Source organism: Sapajus apella, unplaced genomic scaffold (assembly GCF_009761245.1).
Source record: "Sapajus apella isolate SASKATOON/1434 unplaced genomic scaffold, GSC_monkey_1.0 scaffold2, whole genome shotgun sequence".
NCBI lineage: Eukaryota > Metazoa > Chordata > Mammalia > Primates > Cebidae > Sapajus > Sapajus apella.
The window spans coordinates 5,699,947-5,725,751 of NW_022436942.1; positions in this window are offsets into that span (position 1 = coordinate 5,699,947).

Genomic DNA, 25,805 nt, shown 5'->3' on the forward strand with positions numbered 1-25,805 from the left:
GTTCAAGAATTGGCTAATTATTAGAATATGAGGGATGAGAAATGACAACGAGAAAACGTTGACTACAATTTTCAGTAGAGTGTGGATGAAACATCCAGAGCAAATGTTAAGAAGCATAATTTGTATCAGCTCTCTAGGTCCTGGAGAATCTTGAATACCCACGCTGTTTTGGCTTAAGCTAAAAAAAAAAATTATTTACAGTTCAGGTTAATGGGAAGGATTCTGTAGAAATGACTTTGAGGGCAACAAATACCAATGACATGGACAATGTCAGGAATACATTCTTCTCCATCTCCTCTCTTTGACTCTTTACTGGCTTCATTCTCTAGGACAGGTTATCCAACATCAAGGAGTTTCAAGCTTACAATCTTGTAGTACTATGATCAAGGAGAAAAAAGTTCCTTAATCAAAGGTTAAGGCTGATCCTTAAACTTTCCTCAAATTCTGTTTGAAAAATTCAGCTGAGCTGTCCAGCTGAATCATATGACCATAGCTGGACTACTTACTGTAAAACACTGTGAATCATATATTTATTCCTCTGGCCAATGGGCAGCCTACCTCCCTCTGCAGAAGCACCCATTTGGTATGAAGGAGAATTTTCCAGAATAATAGAATAAGGGTGGCAGGGGAGAACAGGTAAAACAGTAACTATTAATTAAGCCAGACTTAAAGACTGACATATTTTATATATAGGTAAATATACATAAATATAAATATAGTAAAATAAATGTGTATATATACACATTATATAAATGTATATATCCCTGTTATTTTCTTTGCCCCTTTCTACTTAAATCCCTCTAGTAGATCACATTTTCACTCGTTGACTTTGAAGACATTGATCTAGCAATCCCCTTTCTCCTACACCATCAGTTTTTCTCTGTCTATGGAATCTACCCCATCAGCACAATACATGCTATTGTTTTCCATCATAACAATAAAACTTTCTCTTAACTCCATCTTCCCCATTACCTTTTTCTCTGCGACTCTCTTGAAACCAGCATCTTTACTCTCACTTCAGTTTTTTTCATCTTATTCTCTCTTACCACTCTACCAATAGAACAGACTTATGAATTTTACAAATTACATTCATGCTGACCAATTCTTAAACCCCATTTTACTTGACCTATCAGCAACATTTGCTACATACAATTATTCCCTCCTTGCTACCTTTTATTTGGTCTTGCTTATTGAATTTTCCTCACCTTCTGGTCTCTCCTTAGTTTTCCCTGAGCTTCCTGCTGATCATTGATGACTTACTGTTGGAGGCACGATGGTTCCAACCTTGGCCCTTTCTTTTTCATATTGCCTACTCAAAATCCCTATGCAGACATCCACCATAACACAATTCAACCTGCATGAAACTAAACGCCTTAATATCAATCTTACTCATACGCTGTGATGGGCTGAATTGTAACTCTCCTGCTCACCTGAATTCAAATGTTTAAGTCCTAACCCCTAGCACCTCCAAGTGTGACTGCATTTGGAGATAGGTCCCTTTAATGGAGTAATTACAGTAAAATGAGATCATAGAGGTGAGCCCTGATTCAATTTGACTGAGGTCCTTATGAGAGGAGACAAGGCCAGGTGCAGTGGCTCAGGCCTGGAATCCCAGCACTTTGGAAGGCTGAGGCAGGTGGATCACCTGAGGCCAGGAGTTTGAAACCAGCCGGGCCAACATGGCAAAACCCCATCTTTACTAAAAATACAAAAAAAAAAAAAAAAAAAAAAAAAAAGCCAGGCATGGTAGCGCATGCCTGTACCAGCTACTTAGGAGGCTGAGGCACGAGAATTGCTTGAATCTGGGAGGTGAAAGTTGCAGTGTCAAGACTCCATCTGAAAAAAAAAAAAAAAAAAAAAAAAAAAAAAAAAAAGACAAGCACTAGACATCAGAGGGCACAGAGGAACGTCCATATGAGAACACAGCAAGAAGGCCACTGTCTGCAAGCCAAGAGGAGAGGCCTCAAAAGAAATTAACCTGCCCACACCTTGATCTTGTCTTAGACTTCTAGCCTGCGGAACAGTGAGAAGACAAACTTATGTTGTTAAAGCCACCCAGTCTGTGGTATTTTGTTATGGCAACCCTAGTTGATTAATATACACACAGTCTTCGCCAAGGCAACTCCTTACAATTTCATCCTTCTTTTGCCCATACTCAAATCTATAGAGTTATCCTCGACTCTTTTCTTTTTCTCGCATCCTGTGTTCATCCATTCAGAAATCCTGTGGTCTCTGAGTTCAGAATAGAATCTACTTTTCGCCACTTCTCATGCTACCCTCCTCGCTCCAGATCATCGTCATCTGTTGCCTTGATTGCTGCAGCAGATCTTTAACCGCTTATCCTGATTTCTCCCTTGCCCCTCTCCCTACCCCTATCCCTCTGCAGTCTATTCTTCATACCTCAGCTGGACTGATACTTTAAAAAGTAAGCAAAAAATGTCAACTCTGTGCTCAACAGCCATTTCACTCAGAGTAAAAGCCAAAATTCTTACACTTGCCTTCGGGGCCCCAGAATATCTCTGATCACCTCTCATGACATTTCTGACTTCATTTTCTCCAAATTTCTCTTTCAGTTACTCGGCTCCATCTACGTTGAAGGCTCTCAGCCTTAGGGCTTTGCACAAAGTGTTGTACCTGCTAAAATCCTGATCCTTCAAAATACTTTATACTCGCTCATTTCCTTTAAGTCCTTGCTCAAATGCCACCTCAGTAAGTCCTCCCAGCCTGCATTATTTAAAATGAATATCCCCTGAAATACCTGTACTGCCAACCCTCTCTACCACTGTTTGACATGCTAGGTAATTTTGTAACATAATATTTTTAAATCTGTGTTATTGTATTCCTCCTCTAGATTGTAAAATCCATAAGGTAATGGTTTTTCATCTGTTTTGTTCCTTCATGCGCCTGCCACTTGCCTTGAATGCCTGCCACATAATAGGTGACCACCGAATCTTCATGGAGTAAATAAATGAATATAAGGTATAAAAATATAATAAAACAATACCCAGCTTGAGAAATAAAATATTACTAAAACTTTGAAGCCCTCCATGTACTTCCCACATTCACCTTTCCTCAAACATAAGCAGTATTTCTTATTTATCATTCCTTTGAACATCTTCATAGTTGTACTATATACAAAGGTGTCCCTATGCTAAGATATAGTTTTTTGTTTTGTGTGTATTTTAAATTGAAATCATGAAACTGTACTTGCTCTTTTCCTCAACATTGTGTTTCAGGATTAAGGATTTCTGCTAAATGAGCACATGTTAGCTGTGGCTCTTGCCAAAGGGGGAAAGTGGGTATACCTATGTGAAATAATTGACATGTTAATCTGTCTCCCTATAGTAAACATTTTACTATATATGTACCTTATAATATCATGTTATATACCTTAAATATACACAATAAACTTCTTTTAAAAAATAAAAAGTGCTAGCCTCTCATTTGTGACATACGTTGCAAATGTTGCAAGTGTGTCACTTGCCTTTTGAATTTGCTAATGGTGATATTCATCATTCATAAGAATTCTATTTTTAGATATTTAAATTTACCAGTATTTAATTATAGTACAAATGGATTTTTCAGTCACAGTTTGAAAGCCTTCTCTCTCTCATCAGGTTCTAAAGCCAATCCATCTAGTTTTTCTACTCGTATGGTTTTACTTTGTATATTTAGACCTCTCATGAGAGATTTAGACTTAGATTGAGTCTATTTTTCTATGTAGTGTGAGGCATGAATCCAATTTCATCTTTATGTAAGCAGCTGTCCAGTTGTCAGACTACTTATTAAAACGTCCATCCTTGTCTCAGATGATCGGATAATTTTTAATATGGTATTAGATATGTAAAAGAGGTCACCTTTTATTATCTGTAGTTCCTTGATGCCTGCTGCTATGGCCATATTAGTATTCGAAAACACAATATTACATATTTAACCTTTTCTTTTTTTAGAGTCCACATATAAGTGAGATTATGCAATATTTTTCTTTCTGTGTCTGGCGTTTTTCACTTAGCATAATGTCCTCCATTCATGGTCAATTCACGTTGTGGCAAATGGCAGGATCTCCTTTTTAAGGCTGAATAATATACCGTTGTATATATACCACCATTTCTTTATCCATTCACCACTGATCAATACTTAGATTGTTTCCATATCTTAGCTATTGTGAATAATACCTCAGTGAACATGGGGGTACAGATATCTTTAAGAGGTGATGATTTCTTGGATATATACCCAGAAGAGGGGTTATTGGGTCATATGGTAATTCTATTTTTAGTTTCTTTGAGAACCTCCACAATGTTTTTCATAATGGTTGTACGAATTGACATTCCCACCAACAGTGTATGAGGATTACCTTTTTCTTACACCCTTGCTTACCTTTTGTCATTTTGATAATAGTCACCCTAACAGGTGTGAGGTGATAACTCATTGTAGTTTTGATTTGCATTTTCTTGATAATTAGTGATGCTGGACATCTTTTAACATACCTACTGGCCATTTTAATGTCATCTTTGGATAAATATCTATTCAGATCTTTTCCATATTATTTAACCAGGTTGTATATTTTCTTGCTATTAAATTATATAAGTTCTTTATAAATCTTGGGTATTAACCCCCATTAGGTACATAGTTTGCAAATTTTTTTCCAAGCTTTAGGCTGCCTTTTTATTTTGTTGATTCTTTCCCTTGCTGTGCAAAAGCTTTATAGTTTGATGTGGTCTCATTTACTTACTTTTGCTTTTGTAGCCTGAACTTTTGGTGTGATACCAAGAAACCATTGCCAAGGCCAATATCAAGGAGATTTTCCCCTGTATTTCTTTCTATGAGTTTTATAGTTTTAAGGCTTACATTTAGGTCTTTAATCCATTTTGAGTCCATTTCTGTGTATGGTGTAAAATAAGGGTATAATTTCATTCTTTTGCATATGGAAATCTAATTATTTCCAGCACCACTTATTGAAAATATAATTTTTCCTCATTGTGTCTTCATGTTGACCTTGCTAAAAAATAGTTAACTATATGTGTTCAGATTTATTTCTGGGCTCTCTATTTTGTTACAGTGGTCGATATGTCTGTTTTTTTTTTTTTTTTGCCAGTTCCATGCTGTTCTGATTACTATAGCTTTATAATAGCATTTTAAATAGGGAAGTTTGATGCCTCCAATTCTTTTTATTTCAGAATTGCTCTGGCTATTCGAGTTATTCTGTGGTTCCACATGAATTTTTGTATTGTTTGTTTTAGTTCTGTGAACTTTTGGTGTGATTCTGATATGATTTTATTTGAATCTATATATTGCTTTGGGTAGTATGGACATTTTAATGATATTAATTCTTCTGATCCATAAGTATGGAAAATTTTTACATTTATTTATGCTATCTTCAATTTCTTTCATTAATACTTTATACTGTTTTAGTCTAAAGATTTTTTACCTCCTTAGTTAAATTCATTCCTAAGTGTTTTTTAACACTACCATTAGCATTGATTAATATCAAGATTTTTTTTTGATTTATTTTGGCTACATCATTATTTGTGTATAGAATGCCATAAATTTTTGTATTTTGATTTAATGTCTTGCAACTTTGCTGAATTAATTTTTAAGTGTAACAGGTATTTTTTGTGAAGTCTTTCATGTTTTCTACATATAAGATTATGTCATCTGTAAATAGAGATATTTTCCAATTTGGATATCTTTTATTTCTATGTTGATTGGAAGTGCTGAGATGGGGTATCCTTGCTCTATACTAGATCTTAGAGGAAAAGCTTTGAATTTCTCCCCGTTGATTATAATGTTAACTGTGTTTTCTTTTTTTCTTTTGTTTTGTCTTGTTTCTGAAATGGAGTCTCATGCCATCACCCACGCTGGAGTACAACAAAGTAATCTCGGCTCTGCCTCCCAGGTTCAAGTAATTCTTCTGCCTCAGCCTCCTAAGTAGCTGGGATTACAGGCACCCACCACCACGCCCAGCTAATTTTTGTATTTTTAGTAGAGATGGGTTTCACCAACTTGGCCGGGCTGGTCTTGAACACCTGACCTCAGGTGATCCACCCACCTTGGCCTCCCAAAGTGCTGGGATTACAGGCATGAGCCACTGCTCCTGGCCAGCTGTATATTTTTCATAAGTGGACTTTATTATGTTAAGAAACTTTGTTTCTGTACCTAAACTATTAAGAGTTTTTAGGAAGAACAGATTAACTTTAAACTTTGTCAAAAGCTTTTCTACCTCAATATGATAATGTGGTTTTTGTTTTCCAGTCTGTTAATATGATGTATGACACTGATTGATTTTCAGGTATTAAACTAGACTTGCATGCCAAGGATAAATCCCACCCGATCATGATGTAGAATCTTTTTGATAGGACATTAAATTTGATTTTCTATTATTTTATTGAGGATTTTTGCATCAATATTTATTAGAAATATTGGCCTATAGTTTCTTTTCTTGTGATGTCTATATTTGAGTTGTAACACATTGCCAAGGCTAGTACAATCTTGATAACCTGCTAGGAAGTACTCCTTTCAGTTCTGTTTTTTGAAAGAGTTTAAGAAATATTGGAATTAATTCTTCTTTGAAAATTTGGTAGAATTCAGCCATCAAGCCACATGGTCTGGGCTTTTTGTTGTTGGGAGGTTTTTAATTACTATTTTAATCTCTCTGTTATTGGCCTATTCAGACTTTCTATTTCTTCTTGATTCAAGCTTGGTGTGCTATAGTTCTTTAGAAATTTATCCATTTCCTTTTTTATCAAATTTGTTTGCATATACTTATTCATAAAAGTTCCTTATGATCCTTTTTATTTCTGAGGCATCTGTTGTAATGTCTTTACTTTCATTTCTAATTATATATATATGAGTCTTCCTTCTTTGTTTTTCAGTCTAGCAAAGGGTTTGTTGATTTTGTTTATTTTTTAAAAAATCAACTTAGTTTTACTAATCTTTTCTATGGTTTTTATAGTTTCTATTTCTGTTTTAAACTTTATTATTTTCTCTGTCTGCTAACTTTGGGTTTAGTTTGTTCTGTTTCTAGTTGTTTTGACATAATGTTAGGCTATTTATTTGGAGTTTTTCTTCTTTTTTAAGAAGAAAAGCATTTATTGCTATAAACTTCCCTCTTAAAACTGCTTTTGCTACATCCCATGGATTTTAGTATGCTGTTTCCACTGCTGTTTCTCTCAAAATATTTCTAAATGTTTATCATTTCTTCTTTGACTCATTGCTTGTTTAGGAGACCATTGTTTAGTTTTCACATATTTGTGAATTTCCCAATATTTCTCCAAAATTCTAGCTTTATACTATTATAATTGAAAACAATACTTAATATGATTTTGATCTTCTTAAATGTGTTAAAGCTTGTTTTGTAGCCTACTATATGGTCTATCCTGGAAAATATTACACATGCACTAGTGAAGAATGTATATTCTGCTGCTGTTGAATGAAAAGCTCTGTATGTGTATCTGTTAGGCCAATTTTGCCTAAAGTATATTTCAATTCCAGCATTTCCTTATTAACTTTCTGTCTTATTGATCATTGTTGGAAGTCAAGTATTGATGTTTCCTACTATTATTCTATTATTGCATTGCTATTTCTCCCTTCATGTCCATTAAAATTTGCCATATTTATACAAATACATAGACATACATATATATGTGTGTGCGTGTGTGTGTGCATGCTCTGATGTTGGGTGCATATATATTTACAATTGTTAGGTCTTGATGAATTGAGCACTTTACCATTAAGTAGTGACTCTTTTTTCTCTCTCCTGACAGTTTTTGACTTGAAGTCTGTTTTATCTCAAAAAGCCTAGCCACCTCTGCTCATTTTTGGTTGTTATTTGCATAGAGTATTTTCCTCCATCCCTTCACTTTCAGCCTACGTATGTCCTTAAAGCTAAAATGGATCTCTTGTAGGCAGGGATAAACAACTTCCTAAAAATGAATACAAACAGAAAAAAACCTTGTGACAGTTTTTGACTTCAAGTATATCAGTTGGATCTTATTTTCTATTTATTCAGTCACTCTATGTCTTTTTCTTGGACATTTTAATCTATTTACATTCAAACTAATTATCAATGGGTAAAGACTACTGTCTTTTTGTTAATTATTTTATGTTTGTTGTGTAGATCCTTGGTTTCTTCCTTTGGGAGGCTATATTCTTAATATAGAAAAAAACTCCTAAAAATCAGGGAAATAAAACAAATAATTTACAGAAACAATATAAAAATAGCTTCTGAACACATGGATTTTGAAACTTTACTCACAATAAGATAAATGAAAATTAAAACTATAGTAAAATACTATTTTTACCTATCAGTTTGGCAACAATTTAAGATTAACCATATGCTCTGTTATTGAGGTTGTGAACAAACAGGAACTTTTATACAATACCTAAGGAAATGCAATGAAATATGGTACCTATAAAATAGAATTTGGGAATATCTAATAAAACTACATTTCTACCTACACTTTTTCCTGTAAACTATGAGTATTTACCTTAAATGTATCATGTTTATATAAAAAAAAATGTACAAGGTATTCACTGAACTACTGCAGAATTATTGTATTATATTGCAAAATTTTAGAAACAATTGAAGGTTCATCTTAGAAGATTGGTTGAATAAACCATGGTATATCTACAAAATGGCATATATCTACTCATTAGTAAAGAATGAGGAATATATCTAGAAACTGATATATGTGACAGTGATTTCCTTTATATATTTTTAAGTTAGAAAAGCAACATACAAAATAATATGTAGAGTATGCTAATTTATATATAGATATATTAGAGCGAACTATGTATATAAAACCATATACTTTATATAGAATATTTTTTAAATTGGTAATAAAATTGTGTGTGTGTGTGTTTGTGTGTGTGTGTGCGCGCGCGCACTTATTCTCTCTACTTTCTATGCTTATTATAGGAACGAAGGCAAATAAGCTTATGCGTATACAAAAAGAAACATGAGAAAACAAGAAGGATAATCTAGAAAAGAGAAAGAAACTGATTATTTACAAGGGTTAGCCAAGGATGAGATAGAAAAAATTGGGGAGGGAGTAACACTTCAAGTATACTTTTAAAAATGCTTTTCACATTGGAACCATATTAACATTCTGCGGATTCAAAAAGTTTAAATCAACAAGGATAAACAACTTCCTAAAAATGAATACAAACAGAAAAAACCTAACTATATATAACATAGATTAACTTTACCTAGTAAAATTAGTTGTTTTCGTGGTGTTGGTGTAGTAATCCTAAAATTATTTTTAAGTATTGTGGGAATCAGGAATTTTACACATATTTTTGATATTGTCAGAAACCAGGGTTCTTGCTGTTGAGAGAGATACCAACAAGGAATTAGAGAAGGCAAGAATTTTGTGATACAGGATTGTAATTATGGTTATTAATATGAATCCATGATATATCCATGATAAGCATAATATATTTGTATTATGATATATGTGTAACTCTCATGTATATATTCATGCAGCTCTGTGTGTATATGTCATATTAGCTCTTTCCATTGAAAAGCTTGGAAACAATAACAACTCAGTAGCAATGCAGTTAGCATTCAAATCTTGGTTCTAAATGCCCTTCCACACTAAAAGGAACAAGGGAATATTATGCACATGATTCATTACCGGGCTCAGAAAGAACAAGTTGAGCTTAAAACACCTTATTTTACCAGAAAGCAAGAAGACATTCAGAAACTAAGGAGGACCATGGTCAAAGGACACAGGGGCCAGCTTCATGGAACCCTTACTGGCCAAACCTGGGTCGGTTTGAGTGCCAAAATGATTAAAACTAGTAATTGATTATGACACATTGAACTTTTTAAAAAAAAAAAACTGATAAACACGGGAAGGAAGAAGAAAAGATGAGTGGGAAAGATTGGTTTTATGATAGACTGTCAATCAATAAATGTTGAAGGAATGCATTAGGAAATCAGTGTTTCAATAGAATAATCAAATCAGGAATGAATCACCAATGCATGATGAAACAATAAGAGGATGACTTTTGGAGAACAAAATGTTTTTAGACAGTTTCAAGTATTTCCCAACTATCATATACTAACCACAAAGTGAAATAAACATACTTTTATGGTGGAAAAATTTGATGGGTACCATCTTAAACCAAATGATGAAATGTAACAATTGTAATGGGACAAACTTATGCCCTGTGACTCTTATGGTGGCGTCATAAGAAGGAACAGCATTTCTCAGGTAGACTATATTCCCAAAATGCATAACCTAAAGCTAATCATGAGCAAACAGTCAGATGAAGCCAAATTGTATGAAACTTTATAAAATGCCACTGTCATAACAGAAAAGAAGAATTAATGTTTGTGGAAGAGTTGCTGTTGAATATAGAAATTGAGACATCTCAGGACCTCAAATAAACTTTATTTCAACTGGGCTCAGAACGTTGGAGATTGTAACTAGTAAACTAATGCATGATTATACCAACGAGAGCAGGAAGTTGACCCAGGAATTCTTTGTTCTTTTTTCTCTTCTTTCATCACTACTCTTTTCTTATTTTGCTATGTTTGAGCAATTACAGTGCTAAGGTCACCCAAATAAATACATGGTTAAAAAATAAATTTCTAGACAGTTCATGGCAAAGTTTGCTTTCAAATCTCCAGGCTACTTCACTTCTACATGCCTTATTTTGTTTTAATCTAATAAAACAGGAATAATAATATTTACCTTGCAAAGATTATAAGGGAGTTAAAAAGCATTTAAGAAAAATAGGAGTGGCACATTGTAAGTATTCAGTAAGTCAAAGCTGTCATTAAAGAACACAAATCGTTTATGGTTCAAACCAAGATAATTTTGACAGTGAAAGAGCAACATGAATGATTTTGCTGGAATAATGGGTGTGGACAAGCTTGCTCCAGGAAAAGCAGGATGTAAGGCCATCCCACCTATTATTTTTTAATTTAATTAATTTTTTGAGATAGGTTGTTACTGTGTTCCCCAGGCTGGAGTGCAGTGATGCAATCACGACACGCTGCAGCTGCCTTAAACTCTAGGGCTCAAGTGGTCTTCCCACCTGAGTCTCCCAAGGTGCTAGAACTGTAGGCGTGTGCCATCACACCTAGTTGTTTTTTTCATTTTATGTTTTTCATAGAGATAGGGTCTTGCTATATTGCCCAGGCAAGTCTCTAACTCCTGACTTCAAGTGATCCTTCTGACTCAGCCTCCTATCGTGCCAGAATTACGGGTGTGAGCCACCATGCATGGGCCCAGCTATTATTATGCCTTTCAAAGTAATTATTATGTCTATTTAGTGAGAATGTATTTGTGGTACTGAATAAAAAAATGACTATTATGATTATATTTAATTCTATTAAAATATATTTGAGGAAATGTTGATTATCCCTATACTTTAGATAGGGAAACCAAGTGATAGAAATTTTAATTATCCCATGGCCACACATCTAGAAAAGGCCAAACTGACAAAGAAAAAGGCTGTCTCTGATTTCAAGATCCATACTCTTAAGGAATGTTCTGTATACTTGCCCCACTCACAGGAATCCATGATCTTTCATCGCATTGATGCATGAAGTAGATAAGGTCTCTAGACTCTGAATCATCTTGTCTAGCCTTAATATTTATGTATTAATATTACTTAATATTAAATGTCAGTTAAATATTGATATGCAAGAACATAGGGTGTTTTTCTTAAGTGTTTGGTCCCTGCTTCCAACCAGTCACCGTACCCCCTAATGAGTAATGGTATCTGATTGGGCACAGAATTATATGTAATGGTATTTTTTAAACACTATGATGAGGAGGTGGTGTAACATAGTAGCCTGGGGTCAGAACAGCCTCAGTGAATGTCTGCATTCCACCATTTATTACCTGTAGAATTTTGGCCTTGACATCATCTCAGTATATATGTTTATGCATTTAGATTTAAGGAGATAAAGGGAAGATGGCAAACTTGAGGAGGGTTAAGTTTAGGGTATCAAATTCTCATCATTCAAAACACCGTTAGCACTGAATGTGTATTCTTAATGAAGCAATGTGTAAGTCACCAGGGCAATCCAAGAAGCTGTGTTTTGCCTCCTTCCTCATAAGATTTAGATCTTCCATAAATGAACGCCCTGTTTGCATTATTGCTGCCTCTTTCTTTCCTTCCCTCAACATCAACCTATTTTTAAAAGGCCATGCTTTCTTTCTGCACTCTATTTTTTCCCCACCAGATCTCTCATACTATGGTATGTATGCTTCCACTATGAATAGCACACCAAATACTGAAATAATGGGTGATTTAACTAATATCCTATAATGCGATATCCATTAGTGCAATACAAAATAATATTATGAGATTTTATTAGCTCATATTAGTAAACACAGATTGCATTAAAGCTGTTCCGGTTTTATTTTTGAAATGCTTGGATAGGATAGACTAATATAAAATATCCAAATTATGCTATTCTGAAACTGTAAAGTTGAGTTTCCTGCTGAGCAGGTTATGTTAAATCTTTTCCTTTTTCTTTATTCTCATGAAGGATAAGGAAATGGTGGCTACAGGGTTTCTCTTTGTTCACCTTCCCTGCTGCATAGGAAACAGTTTAAGAGCACTTCCCGGGAAACTGTTTCTGACCTCCTGTCCCTTGCTTTCCACCCGATACTAGTAACAACATCAAATGCCACTTCTTAGCATTAAAAATTAGATATTATCTAACATTAGACTCCATACAGCACAAGGTAAAGGGGCTTTTTGGCAGATAGCCAGGTAATTAGCTCAATGCAGACCAAATAAGACCATTCAAAGCCTCATTGGAGAGTCCTGTCTCTAAAGTCTCTCTCTCATCCTTGCTATAGGAAAACCTGTCAAAAGATGAATTTAATATTTTCCACTTTAAGTGTTCCTCTTTTGAATTTTTACAACCCCCCGCAAGTATGCCATCTCTTTCATTTAACAAAGCCATTATCACACCAAGGTGAAGTCTATCTAGAAAAAAAAATCCCGCCAAAAATAATAATGACATATCTATGTTTTCCTATGTTAATAATTTTGAGGATAAGAATAGAGTGACACCAAATGACCATTTCTGAAATCTAGTAGTAAATATACTTTTCTTCTATTAAGCAAAGGAAGGGATCAGGTATGTGCAATAACATCAAATTGGGTAAGTCTAGAATATTACAATTTTTACTTTGAGAGTAATGGATTTTTAATGTCTGTAAATAGGGTATGAAGTGTTTTAAAGGTTTGTTTATTCAAATGATCATGAATGTACTTGTAGATTATAAATAATAGAAAAACATTTTAAAACAATGGCAGGCTATTTCTTGAGCATAAACAGGATTTTTTCATCAGAGGCATTAATTCAAGAAGAAGGGATTATCCACCAATAACACAAAAACATAGACAAAATTCTCTAATAACCATCTCCACTTAGCATGTCCTCTTGCTAATGATTTAAACACTTTGAACTGTGACACTCTCTCTCTTTAGCAATAAATTTCTCAGGAAAACTCTTACAGTTATTGCCTCTGTTTACTCATCATGGAATTTCTTCTCAGTCCAATGAAATACAAATTTTGCCCACAGCCTTTTGTAAAATGGTTCCCTTTAGCGTTATTTATGACCACCTAATATAAGTTAACCATCTGGGGGTTCTGATGGAGGTAAGAAGAAGGAGAATAGCAGTGTTTTCCCTGGTCAATGGTTCATCCTCTCAGACTTGCTAGATGCTATGGCTTCAGGGTTCCCCATCTAGCCTCTTCTGGGAACTCCAATTGGGTGGACGAAATGCTGGAAGATAGATTCGAACAGGTGAGAGAAATGAAGGAGTGGCAAACAGAAAGCGGCTGCTGGAGATACATCCCCTGCATAAAGATCCTTTATGGATCTTTGGGGCGGGAGAGTTTTTATATGGTTTTCAGTAGTCACAGTTACCAAGGAGGAAACTATAACTGATTCATGGCTGATTTCTGGTGCTTTTTATAATTCTATCATTTTCCCAGTTGTTTTCCTTCTAAAAATTTGGAGACATCGTCTCCCCTCACCATAATTATGTCTTTTAATGTCTAAATGTAATAATTTTCCTTAGCCTCATCTTCAGAAGTTACTCTTCATCTTTTAACTTTATTGACCAACACTATTTCCCCTTTGAAATACTCTTACAAGATACTTATATTTACAGGATCTCTATTTTGTTCTGCTCCTTTTCTGGTAGAGCAAACTTGTTTCTCTTCTTCCCCCCTCTTTGCATATGTTCATTTCTTCACAATGTGATTTTATAGTCTCTTTTCTGACTCTTTCACTGAAAAATAATAACCTTTAGTCTGAGTGCAACATGAAAACAAATCCTTATCAAATCTTGGACAGGTATTATGTGATTGAATATCTCTCTGGCTACAACAGCCAATAATATCTTTTAACATTTCATGTCTATATTGTTTGTGCAATACAAGGTAAAAGCAATCCAAGAGATTATAAGGCTATTAAACAACTCAGCCTGCGAGATCCTTTATATCCAAATAGAACAAATTAGATTATATTTCCCAACAAGCATGAGGATATATTAGCAGAGCCCAAACTTTCCCTAAAATAAGAGTTTGCAGGGGACAGTAAGAGACCTGCATATTTGTAAAGAGATAAAGAGGTGTATAACTAAATAATCATTGATATATACCTGATAATTTATTTGTATAAAATTAAAGTCTTGATTTTTAAAGATGACATTTCTGATGGCAATCATTAGGTAGATTTTGGTGACAATACATAAAATCTTGGGTTTGCTAGAGCAGTGGTTTGATCCAATGTGGTTATTATTTTTTTGTGTGTGTTCTTATAAACTTTAATTTCCCATTGAAAGGAAGTTATAACTTCTTTTCTCTGAATTTCTATTTGTACACGAATAATCAAGGGAGGAATTTTTAGATTTTATAACAATTTTATCTATATATGTTGCCATCATTTTAAATTATTAAAACAGTTCTTGTACATGTTTTGCATTAAAAGGGAAAAAAAGCTAAAATGAAGATATGTATAACAATTGACCTGAAGATTTACATGATCCTATTAAAAAAACTCAGTTGAAATAGACTGATCTTACTGTTCAGTAATCATGTCTTCCCATAGAACCATATTTCAATTGCTAATAACTGGATCCCTTTGGCATACTCATTTTACGGTGGTGTAAATGACAAGCTTTCATTTTGCTGCAGTTGATCACACTGCCTCAAACTGGGTTTCATTTTATAGGGACATAGCAATATGAATGGAATGTTTTTGGTTCTACAGCCTATGGAATGGGACAGCTAGCACCTAGTCATGTAATTTATTAAAATATGGCCAATCCTAATCCAAAAACCTTAAATGTATGGGATCTTTACAACATACAATGTTATTTCTTTTCTTTTCTGGCATTTTGCTCACAAATCGACATTTTTTAAAGGCAGTTAGAGCATGGTACTTGATAAAGTCCCTTGAATCTTTAATAGCAAAAGAGGAAGCCAAAAGTTATGTCCCCATGGAAAAAAGCTGCAGTGTTCAACAGCGAAGCATAGACAATGGTATTATGCATTCCTTTGTATTTTTCTGTAATATTTTCCTTGAACTGTTCACTCATTATTTTAATTGAAGGCATTCTTTCTCAGAGCTAAGGTTGTTGCAAATGAATCACAGCAGCTTAACTTGTCAAAACATTTAGGGATCTGGATGAAATAATTTAAAATTGTATGGAAATCTGCCATGTGAGAAAATGCTAAACAATGTCACATAGAGATATTATAATCCAAGAGTCGGCAAAATAAACACCAAACACGTCAACAAAATTTTGTCTCTGATGTCATGATTCCAGAAGAGGAAAATGCCAGACAGATACAAAAAGGTAACCTAAGTATGGGAATGTATAAGAAAGAAAAAAATTAATGTCATCCATAGAAAGTTTTAGGCAGCATATTATTTTACAAAAGAGAAGGCTAATCCAGGAGTTTAACAGGATAGGGGTTTCATGACCAAACCGCCCTTAATCTTTCCCTAATAAATATGACTCATTTCTTTCTTCTACCCCAAGCTCTGCCAGTTAAGGTGCAAAATAAAGGGTGAAAACATTTGGCATGTATGTTAACCCTTCATGTAGGCCATGACATAACATTTCCAACTTCAATGTTCTTGAAAGAATCAAATGTCAATTTCTCAAGGCATCTAGGCCATCAACAAATGGAATTAACTCTCAATTTGCTTTATTTAAAATGGTTTCTGTACATTCTTTCTCAGTTGATAACTTGCTCTTTAGATTTCTCCTCATCTGATTTCATTCGGCATTCTGCTTAATCGTAGAAATAATCAAAGTTTGTCCTGTTTAATCTTTTAAAAACCTTTACTCAGATTTTTTTTTAAAGGCTACAATCTCATGAAGAAAATTCCACATGACCATGGATCCCTGTGTCTCGTCTTAAACAGATAAACCATATCCAAAGAGCTCAAAGTGTGACAGCAAACATGAATCTTCAATCTCAAAAAAGCAAACAGATGCATCATTTAGACCCTGAGGTTGTTTTAGTTATATTTTTCAGTGACTACCATAGTTGAAGAGTTGAGAATCAATGCGAAGATCCTGATCTTTTAACCTTCTTGTATTGTCTTAATCTTACCTATCTTTAAGAGATTAAAATAATAATTATCCCTTATTCTAGACTAAGACATTTTCATTGCTACCACCTGGAAAGTATGCTTTTGAAGTAGTGTCATAGGCTAACACGTCTGCTTTCAGTTAAAAATAGAATGTCAACCTCTGAACTCTCTCTAAATCACAGAACATAATTCCTAGAAATTATGATCCAACTTTCTCAAAAAACTAACATTCATACTTTGAAATACTCATTCTTCACCCTTGGCATAATGGCCTCACATATACAGAGAACTGTACATTTTTCAGGCCGTCAACATCTGACATAAAAATTTAAAAATATTTATGGGCTACTTCAGGCAAAATAAAGAAATAATTAATAAATAATATATTGAACAACTTTCTAGACACCAAGCTTGACACCCAGCCTAGACTTGTCATCCCAGGGTGTCCCGCCACCAGTGTCATTCAGTAGCACAACCCAAGACAACCACAATCTTGAATTTTCAAAATCAACCTCATGGATTTTTTTAATGACTTTTAAAATTTTCTTTCTCTCTCTCTTTTTTAATCTTTTATGTTAAGTTCAAAGGTACATATGTAAGTTTGTTACGTAGCTAAACTTGTGTCATGGGGTTTGTTGGACAGATTATTTTATCACCCAGGTATTAAGCTTAGTACTCATAGTTATTTTACCTTATTCTCTACCACCTCCCATCCTCCACCTTTTGATAAGCCCCAGTGTGTGTTGTTTCCTTCTACATGTCCATGTGTTCTCATTACTTTGCTCCTGCTTATAAGTGGGAACATGTAGTATATGGTTTTTTGTTCCTATGTTAGTTTGCTAAGGCTAATGTCCTCCAGTTCCACCTATGTCCCTGCAAAGGACAAGATCTCATTCTTTTTTATGGATATATAGTATTCCATGGTGTATATGTACCACATTTTCTTTATTCAGTCTATCGTTGATGGACATTTAGGTTAATTTCATACTTTTGCTATTGAGAATAGTGCTGCAATGAACATACACTTGTAGGTGTCTTTACAATATATCTGTTACTAAATAGAGCATAGCATCGTCTTGTATGATCTAAAATTATATATAAATGGTCTCATACTGCCTATAGACTATTATAAATCTAGTTCCTTGATTTTTCTACTGATGTGTATTTTACATTATTAGGTTCCACAATAAATACAGCCATTTTACTATTGATAAATTGGAGTTGTTTCTAGAGTCTTTCTATTTCACACAATGCTACAACATTCTTTTACGTGACTCTGGTGCCCATTTGTAGGAATTTCTTTAGGGTATAAAATCAACAGAGGAATTGCTGTGCCACCCATAACTTATTAACATTGAATTGTTTTCCAAAATTGTGCTAATTTGTATTCCTACCAGCAGTACATAGATGATCCATTTGCTTCATATCTTTGCCAAAATTTTATTTTATTGAAATTTTTATTTCTTGGCTGATTTGGTAGTGAGAAATGTTTTGATTGTGGCTTTAAATTGTATTTCCAAGATTAGTCATAAGGGTCAGATTTTTCACATTTTTATTTTGGTTTGTTTATTGTGGTATAATTTACATACAGTAAAATTCACCATTTTAAGGTTTCTTAAGATTTTAATGGCAATTTGGGCTTTCTCTTTTATGAGGTGCCTACCTATAACTTTTGTTCATTTTTCTATTGAGTTGTCTGTCTTAAGGTTTTACAGAAGTTCTTAAAGCACTGGGAGAATTCTTAGTAGACTGTTGTAAAGCAGGCCTCCTATAATGTATCTTAAAAGTTCATAATTTTATCATTCATAGAAAAGTCTTTATTCTAGCTGGAAATGCTGGTTGTATATGGTGTGAGGCATAGATCCACTTTCTTTCCAATCATGAATAACAAATATCCCCACAACATTTATTGAAAATGCCATTCTTTCTCCAGCCAGTCTTTAGTGAGATTTAGAGCATATTAAATTTTTTCATATTTGTGTGATTCTGCTTCTGAGCTCTTCCTTGTTTTGGTGCACTTGTTATGTCTACTCCAATAACACACTGACCTTTTTTAACTTCAAAATAATTATTGATGTGAAAAGACAAGACCCCACTTTCTTCTAAAGGAGCACCACCAACAAAGATTGTTGAGATTTGCGTGCAGTTGCTTTGAATCTATGTCATTAATTTTTAAAATGTCATTCAGCAAAATTTTAAAAATTCCCCATAGTGATATCTTTAGTTATTTATTGTTGATGTAATAAATCATCCTAAAACTTACTGACTTAAAAAACAATAAAAGTAATCTTATTGCCTCTTATAATTTCTGCAGTTGGGGCTCAGCTGGCAGTTCTGGCTCAAGATCTCTCTTGTGGTTGCAGTGAGATGGTGGCTGAAGCTTGATTGGGTAAGTATGATCGGGAAGGGGGAATGTCCAGCAGCCAAAAGATAGCCAGACATCTCATTTTGTGCAGTCACAGGGCCTCTCCCTGTAGTCTCTCCACATAGGCTGGTAGGGATTTCCTTGCAGCAAGGTGTACTGAGTTCTAAGAGCCAGTGTACTAAGAGACTGGAAATGGAAGTGCCAGTTTCTTTGAGACCTGCATTTGGAAACTGGCATAGTGTCACTTTAACCAGATTTTGATGGCCAAGCAGTTGCAGGGCCCAGATTCGAGGACAGGGGCATAGATCCCACCTCGGGCTGAAAAGATTGTCAGCTTTGCAATCATATTTTAAAACTGTACAACTTTTGTTAGATGGATTCTGAGAAATATTTTTTAATGTTCTTTCCAAGTGGTATCTGTTTTACAGATTGTATTTTTAATGTCTGGTTGCTGGTACACAGAAATAATAGTAAATTATATATCTCACCATATTGCTAACCTCTCATTCTTATAATGTCTTGATTATTTTTTATTTCTGTGTACAAAACTATATCATCTCTACATAATGACTTTTTATTTCTATTTTTTTCCATGTCTGGATTCTTTTATTTATTGTTCTTGCATTACTATATACTGCCTATGCCTCTAATTCTGTGTTAATAAAATTGAAGAAAGCAAGAACTGTTGTCCCTAAGTTTGAGAGAAATGATTTCACCCCTTTGTAATGAAATGTGAAGATCGCTTTATGTTGTTTGTGGTTATTCTCTTTCATGTTAAGAAATTATTTTGTATTTCTAATTTGCTAAAGTTTAACTAACAGTAATATTTAATAGGTGTTCAATTTTGTCTAATTAAAAAAATAGGTCGAGGTGATCATATGGTTTTTCTTGTATAATCTCTAGTGAATTTTTATTGTTAAATCTGTGTTGCATTCTCAAAATATGACTGGTTGGGTCACGAGTTATGATTTTTGTACATTGCCATCTTTAGCATATTTTTCATTTATAATTATTTGTTAGGCTTATAATTTTCTTCTCTTATAATGTCTTTGTCAACATTTATTATCAAGGTTATGCTGAGTTTCTGAAGTGAGTTGGGAATTATGCTACTTTTCTGTAGTCTTGTAGAGTATATAGCATAGATTAGAATTACTTGTTCTTGGACTGTTCAGTGGAACTCATTTTTACAAAAAAATCTGAGCCTGGTATTTTTCTGTTTGTGTGTGTGTGTGTGTGTGTGTGTGTGTGTGTGTGTGTGTGTGAGAGAGAGAGAGAGAGAGAGAGAGAGAGAAAATACTTTGTTTTATTTGGTTTAACATTTATACAGCTATTCAGGTTTTCTAACTTTTCTTAAAATAGTTAAGGTAAGTTATTTCCTTTATTCTCTCCTTTCCTTCCTTTCCACCTCATATTAAATGAGTGAATGAGAAAATTTAAATTTCTTAATTTCTCTTAAGCAATTGCAAGATTTTAAGGATCTTTTAATCACATTGAGCTTTCTTTTGAATAATGTTTTACTTCTAAAAAGAAAGTGATATTAGGAAAGCTCTTCCATTCATTATCGCTATTAGTTCCTTTTAAATCTAAAGTGAAAAAATAAGGAACTGTATAGAAACTTGAAGCTCCCCTCCCTCCAAATATCAAGTGTTTCAGTTCATTTTAAAAGGATAATCATTAGATTTTCAAAAAAGGGAGGCCTTGATTTAGGCCAATGAATAAATGCAGAGACATGTCCAGCTCAATGAACACAGGAGAACCATCAATTATTTTTTTCCCTAGACTGCCTACTATACATGACTCTGCTCACATCTTAGGAGATTCTGATGTACTTCCCATTTGGTTGAAAACCACTCTCTAGTAACCTATTATTTTGCAAGGAGTTTATTTATTCCTCTGTTTTATTGAAGCAAAAAAAATGATATATAAACTATTATAAACTCTCAATGCTATCTCAGAATGGGTGTCCTACTGTTTAAATCAGAGCAGGTACGTTTATTTGCATGATTAATTCTGTTCCAATTTAAATAGAAGAAACTTTAGATGCCTTTCAAACTGATTACACAATGTAAAATATTTCTTATAATATTCCTGATGATTATTGAGCCATTCTAGCCCTGTGTATCTTTCCATTCATGAAGTATATTATGGATGCAGTCAATTCTAGCATCCTAATGTACATAATATTCTTTTATTTTATTTTTTTAATTTGTATGAATTGAAGGGATACAGTGCAGTTTTGTTACATGAATCTATTTCTTAGTGGTAAAATCTGAGCTTTTGTTGTATCCATCACCTGAATAATGTATTTGTACCCATTAAGTGATTTCTCATCCCTCACTTCCCTCCCACCTTCCTATCTTTGGAGTCTCCAATGTCTGTCATTCCACACGCTATGCTCATGTGTGTATGTTATTTAGCTCCCACTTATAAATGAGAGTATGTAATACTGGACTCTGAGTTTTTTTAACTTAAGAACCTCCAGTTTCATCCATGTTGCTACAAAAGGCATGATTTCATTCTTTTTATAGCTAAATAGTATTTCACTGGGTAATGTACCACATTTTTTTATCTGAACATCCATTGATAGACAGATTGATTCCATGTCTTTGGTGTTGTGAATAGTGCTACTCGAAACATATAAGTGCAGGTGTCCTTTTGATAGAATGATTCCTTTTCCTTTGGGTAGATACCCAGTAGTGTGATTGCTGGATTGAATGGTATTTCTGTTTTTATGAATGGTAATTTTATTTTCTCCATACTGGAGATTTCTCAAATAACCAAAAATAGGAATACCATTAGGGTGTACTAATATACATTCAGTGTTAATGTTTAGAATTTCTTTAAAGCTTCCTTTAAATTTTTTTAATTGACAATTATAATTGTATATATTTATGGGGTAAAATGTCATGTTTTGGTATCTGTATACATTGCGGAATGATTTACATCAAACGAATTAACATATCCATCAGCTCACCCACTTATTTTTTGTAATGAGAACACTTGAAAACTATTCTTTTAGCAATTTTGAAATATACAATATGTTATTAACCATGGTCATCATGCAGTGGAATAGATCACTAAAACTTATTCCTTCTGTCTAACTAAAACTTTGCACCCTTTGACCAATATGTCCCCTTTCCTTCCTCTCTACTCCCAATTTCTATGATAGAATACACTTTTACAAAGCTTTTAATCATTGATCCATTTCCATTATAATCTATTTTCCACACTTAGACCAAGGATTACCTTCTCTAAAGATGTCTAGCTCCTACAATTACATTTTGCACATTAGTGTACTAATCCCTTCACTATCATTGTTGTTTCCTCTGACCATACTTAATTATCCTGCCCTTATAATGACAGTACTAAGTACTGAGAACTTAGTACTAATCCCTTCACTCTCATTGTTGCTTTCCTCTAACTATACTTAATTATCCTGCTCTTATAATGACATAGTAAGTACTAAGAACTTAAGTACTTAGTACTCAATTCTTCCTTCCTTGTCCTTCCCTTCTACCTTCTCTTCCTCCTTTTGCTCCTTCTCTCAAGGAATCATTGAGAACTATGTCCCAGGCATTGTTCTAGAATGGGGTACTGCACAAAATGTTATTGTTATTATGGTGTTTACATTCTAGCAGCACATGATTTAAAACCACAAACAAAAGCAGTTGCATATTATGTGAGATAAAAAATGCTATGGATTAAAAATAAAGCAAGGTAGAGAGGCTAGGTGTTTGATATGTGTAATAGTTTTCTATCACTGATTTAACAAATCACACAATCTTGAAATCTTAAAAGAACAGAAATTTATTCTTATATATTGCTGGAGACCAGACGACTGAAATCAGGTTTTCAGTGGGACCACAGTCACACCCGAAGCTCTCGAGGTAGAAGCTGTTCCTTGGCTCTTCCAGCTTCTGGTAGTTGCTGGCATTGCTTGACTTGAGGCCACATTAGTCCAATCATTGTCTTTATCTTCACACCACCTTGTTCTCTGTTGTGTGTCTGATCTCTTTGCCTCTCTCTTATAAAAACACTTGTGATGGCATTGAAGGCCCACTGGTATAATCCAGGATAATCTAAAATCAAGATTCTTGAGTTAACACACTTTCAAGGACTCTTTTTCTAAATAAGATAATATTTACAGATTTCAGGGATTAAGACATGGCCATATCCTTGGGGTCCATTATCAGCCAATCACAGTATGTACGTTTTATCCAAGAAATGATTATTAGTATTACTGGTAAAGGTGGTGTTTCACCAAAAACTAGAATAAAGAGAGGAATTGAGCCATAAAAATGGCTTTGGGAGGAGGAGACTTGGCAGAAAAAAAACAATCAGTGTAAAGGCTCTGAGGTGAGGACCTATTTGTTGGCTTGTTAGAAGGACCACAGAAAGCCTAGACAGACTGAAGTAGAAGTAGTGGGAAGGAGAGTATAAGGTAATGAATAAAAAATAGGTAGCAGGAGAGCCTGTTCATGTATGTTCTCCCTGGTTGTTGTATGGACCTTGGCTGTTTTACTCTGAATGACATGGAAGACATTGGAGGATTCTGACCAGCAGAGTAAGAATGCATGACTATGTTTTCCTTTTTTTGGTTGCAGTGATGATATAGTGTGGATATTTGCCCCACCAAATTTTATGTTGAACTGTAATACCCAATCCTGGAGATGTGACCTGGTGGGAAGTGATTGGATCATGGGGGTGGGTATTTCATTAATAGTTTAGCACCATCCTTTTGGTGTTGTCCTCATGATAGTGAGTGAGTTCTACCTAGATCTTGTTGTTTAAAAATGTATAGCACCCCCTCTCACTCTCTTTGCCCCGTGTTCTTGCCATGTGACATGCCTGCTCCCACTTTGCCTTCTGCCGTGATTGTAAGCAGACCAAGGCCTCACCAGAAGCTGAGCAATGCCATGCCATGCTTAGTGTACAGCCTGCAGAATTGTGAGTTAAAACTTTTTTTGTATATAAATTACCCAGCCTCAGGTATTTCTTTATAGCAACACAGGAACAGTCTAACACACAAGGTTTGTTTACTTAATTATTTTATTTTAGATTCAAAGGGTACATGTGCAGATTTGTTACATGGGTATATTGCATAATGCTAAGATTTTGGCTTCAGGTGAACCCATCACTCAAATACTGAACGTAGAACCCATTAGGTAATATTTTAGACTTTCAACCCTTGACCTCCTCCCATACTCTCCCCTTTTGGAGTCCCCAGTGTCTATTATTTTTATCTTTATGTCTATATGTACCCATTGTTTTGTTCCCACTTGTAAGTGAAAATAGGCAGTGTTTGACTTTCTATGAGTTATTTAACTTATGATAATTACCTCTGGTTGCATACCTACTGCTGCAAAAGACATGATTTCGTTATTGTTTATGGCTGTATAACATTTAATAGTGCATATAAACCAAATTTTCTTTATTCATTCAACCATTGATGGACACTTAGGTTAATTCCATGACTTTGCTGTTGTTAATAGTGCTGCAATAAGCATACAAGTACAGGTATATTTTTGATACAATTATTTTCTTACCTTTGGGTAGATACCCAGTAGAAGGATCACTGGATTGAATGGTAGTTCTATTTATAATTCTTGGAAACATGTCCATACCGTTTTCCACAGAGGCTGAACTAATTTACATTCCCACCAACAGTGTGTCAGTATTCCCTGTTCTTGGTATCCACATCATCTGTTGTTTTTTAAAATTTTGATAGTAGACATTTTGATTCGTGTGACATGGTATCTCATTGCATTCTCTGATGACTAGCGATATTGAGCATTCATTTTTTTCTTGTTTGTTGGCCACTTGTATGTCTTGTTTCGAGAAGTGTCCGATCATGTCCTTTGCCTGCTTTTAAATGAGATTATTTATTTTTTCCTTGTTTATTTGCTTAACTATGTTATTTATTCTGGATACTAGTCCTTTGTTGGATGCATAGTGGGCAAATACATATTTTTTATTGTACTTTAAGTTCTGGGGTCCATGTGCAGATCTTGCAAGCTTGTTACATAGGTATACACATGCCATGGTGGTTTGCTGCCTCCATTCCCCCTTCACCTACATTAGGTATTTCTCCTAATGTTATCTGTCCTCAACCTCCTCACCCCCTGCTATCACTCCCCCAACCCCCAACCCCTGCAAAGACCCCAGTGTGTGATGTTCCCCTCCTTGTGTCCATGTGTTCTCATTGTTCAACACACAACTATGAGTGAGAAGCAGTGTTTGGTTTTCTATTCCTGTGTCAGTTTGCTGAGAATGATGGTTTCCAGATTCAACCATGTCCCTGCAAAGGTCATGAACTCATCCCTTCTTATGGCTGCATAGTATTCCATGGTGTATATGTGCCACATTTTCTTTGTCCAGTCTATCATTGATGGGCTTTTGGGTTGGTTCCAGGTCTTTGCCATTGTAAACAGTGCTGCAATGAACGTATGTGTGCATGTGTCTTTATAATAGAATGATTTATAATCATTTGGGTATGTACCCAGTAATGGGATTGCTGGATTAAATGATATTTCTATTTCTAGATCCTTGAGGAGTCACTGCATTGTCTTCCAAAATGGTTACACTAATTTACATTCCCACCAACACTGTAAAAGTGTTTCTATTTCTCCACATCCTCTCCAGCATCTGTTGTCTCTAGATTTTTTAATGATTGCCATTCTAACTGGCATGAGATGGTATCTCAAAGTGGTTTTGGTTTGCATTTCTCTAATGATCAGTGATGATGAGCATTTTTTCTTGTTTCTTGGTATGCATAAATATCTTCTTTTGAACATTACCTGTTCATATCCTTCACCCACTTTTTGATGGGGTTGTTTTTTTCTTGTAA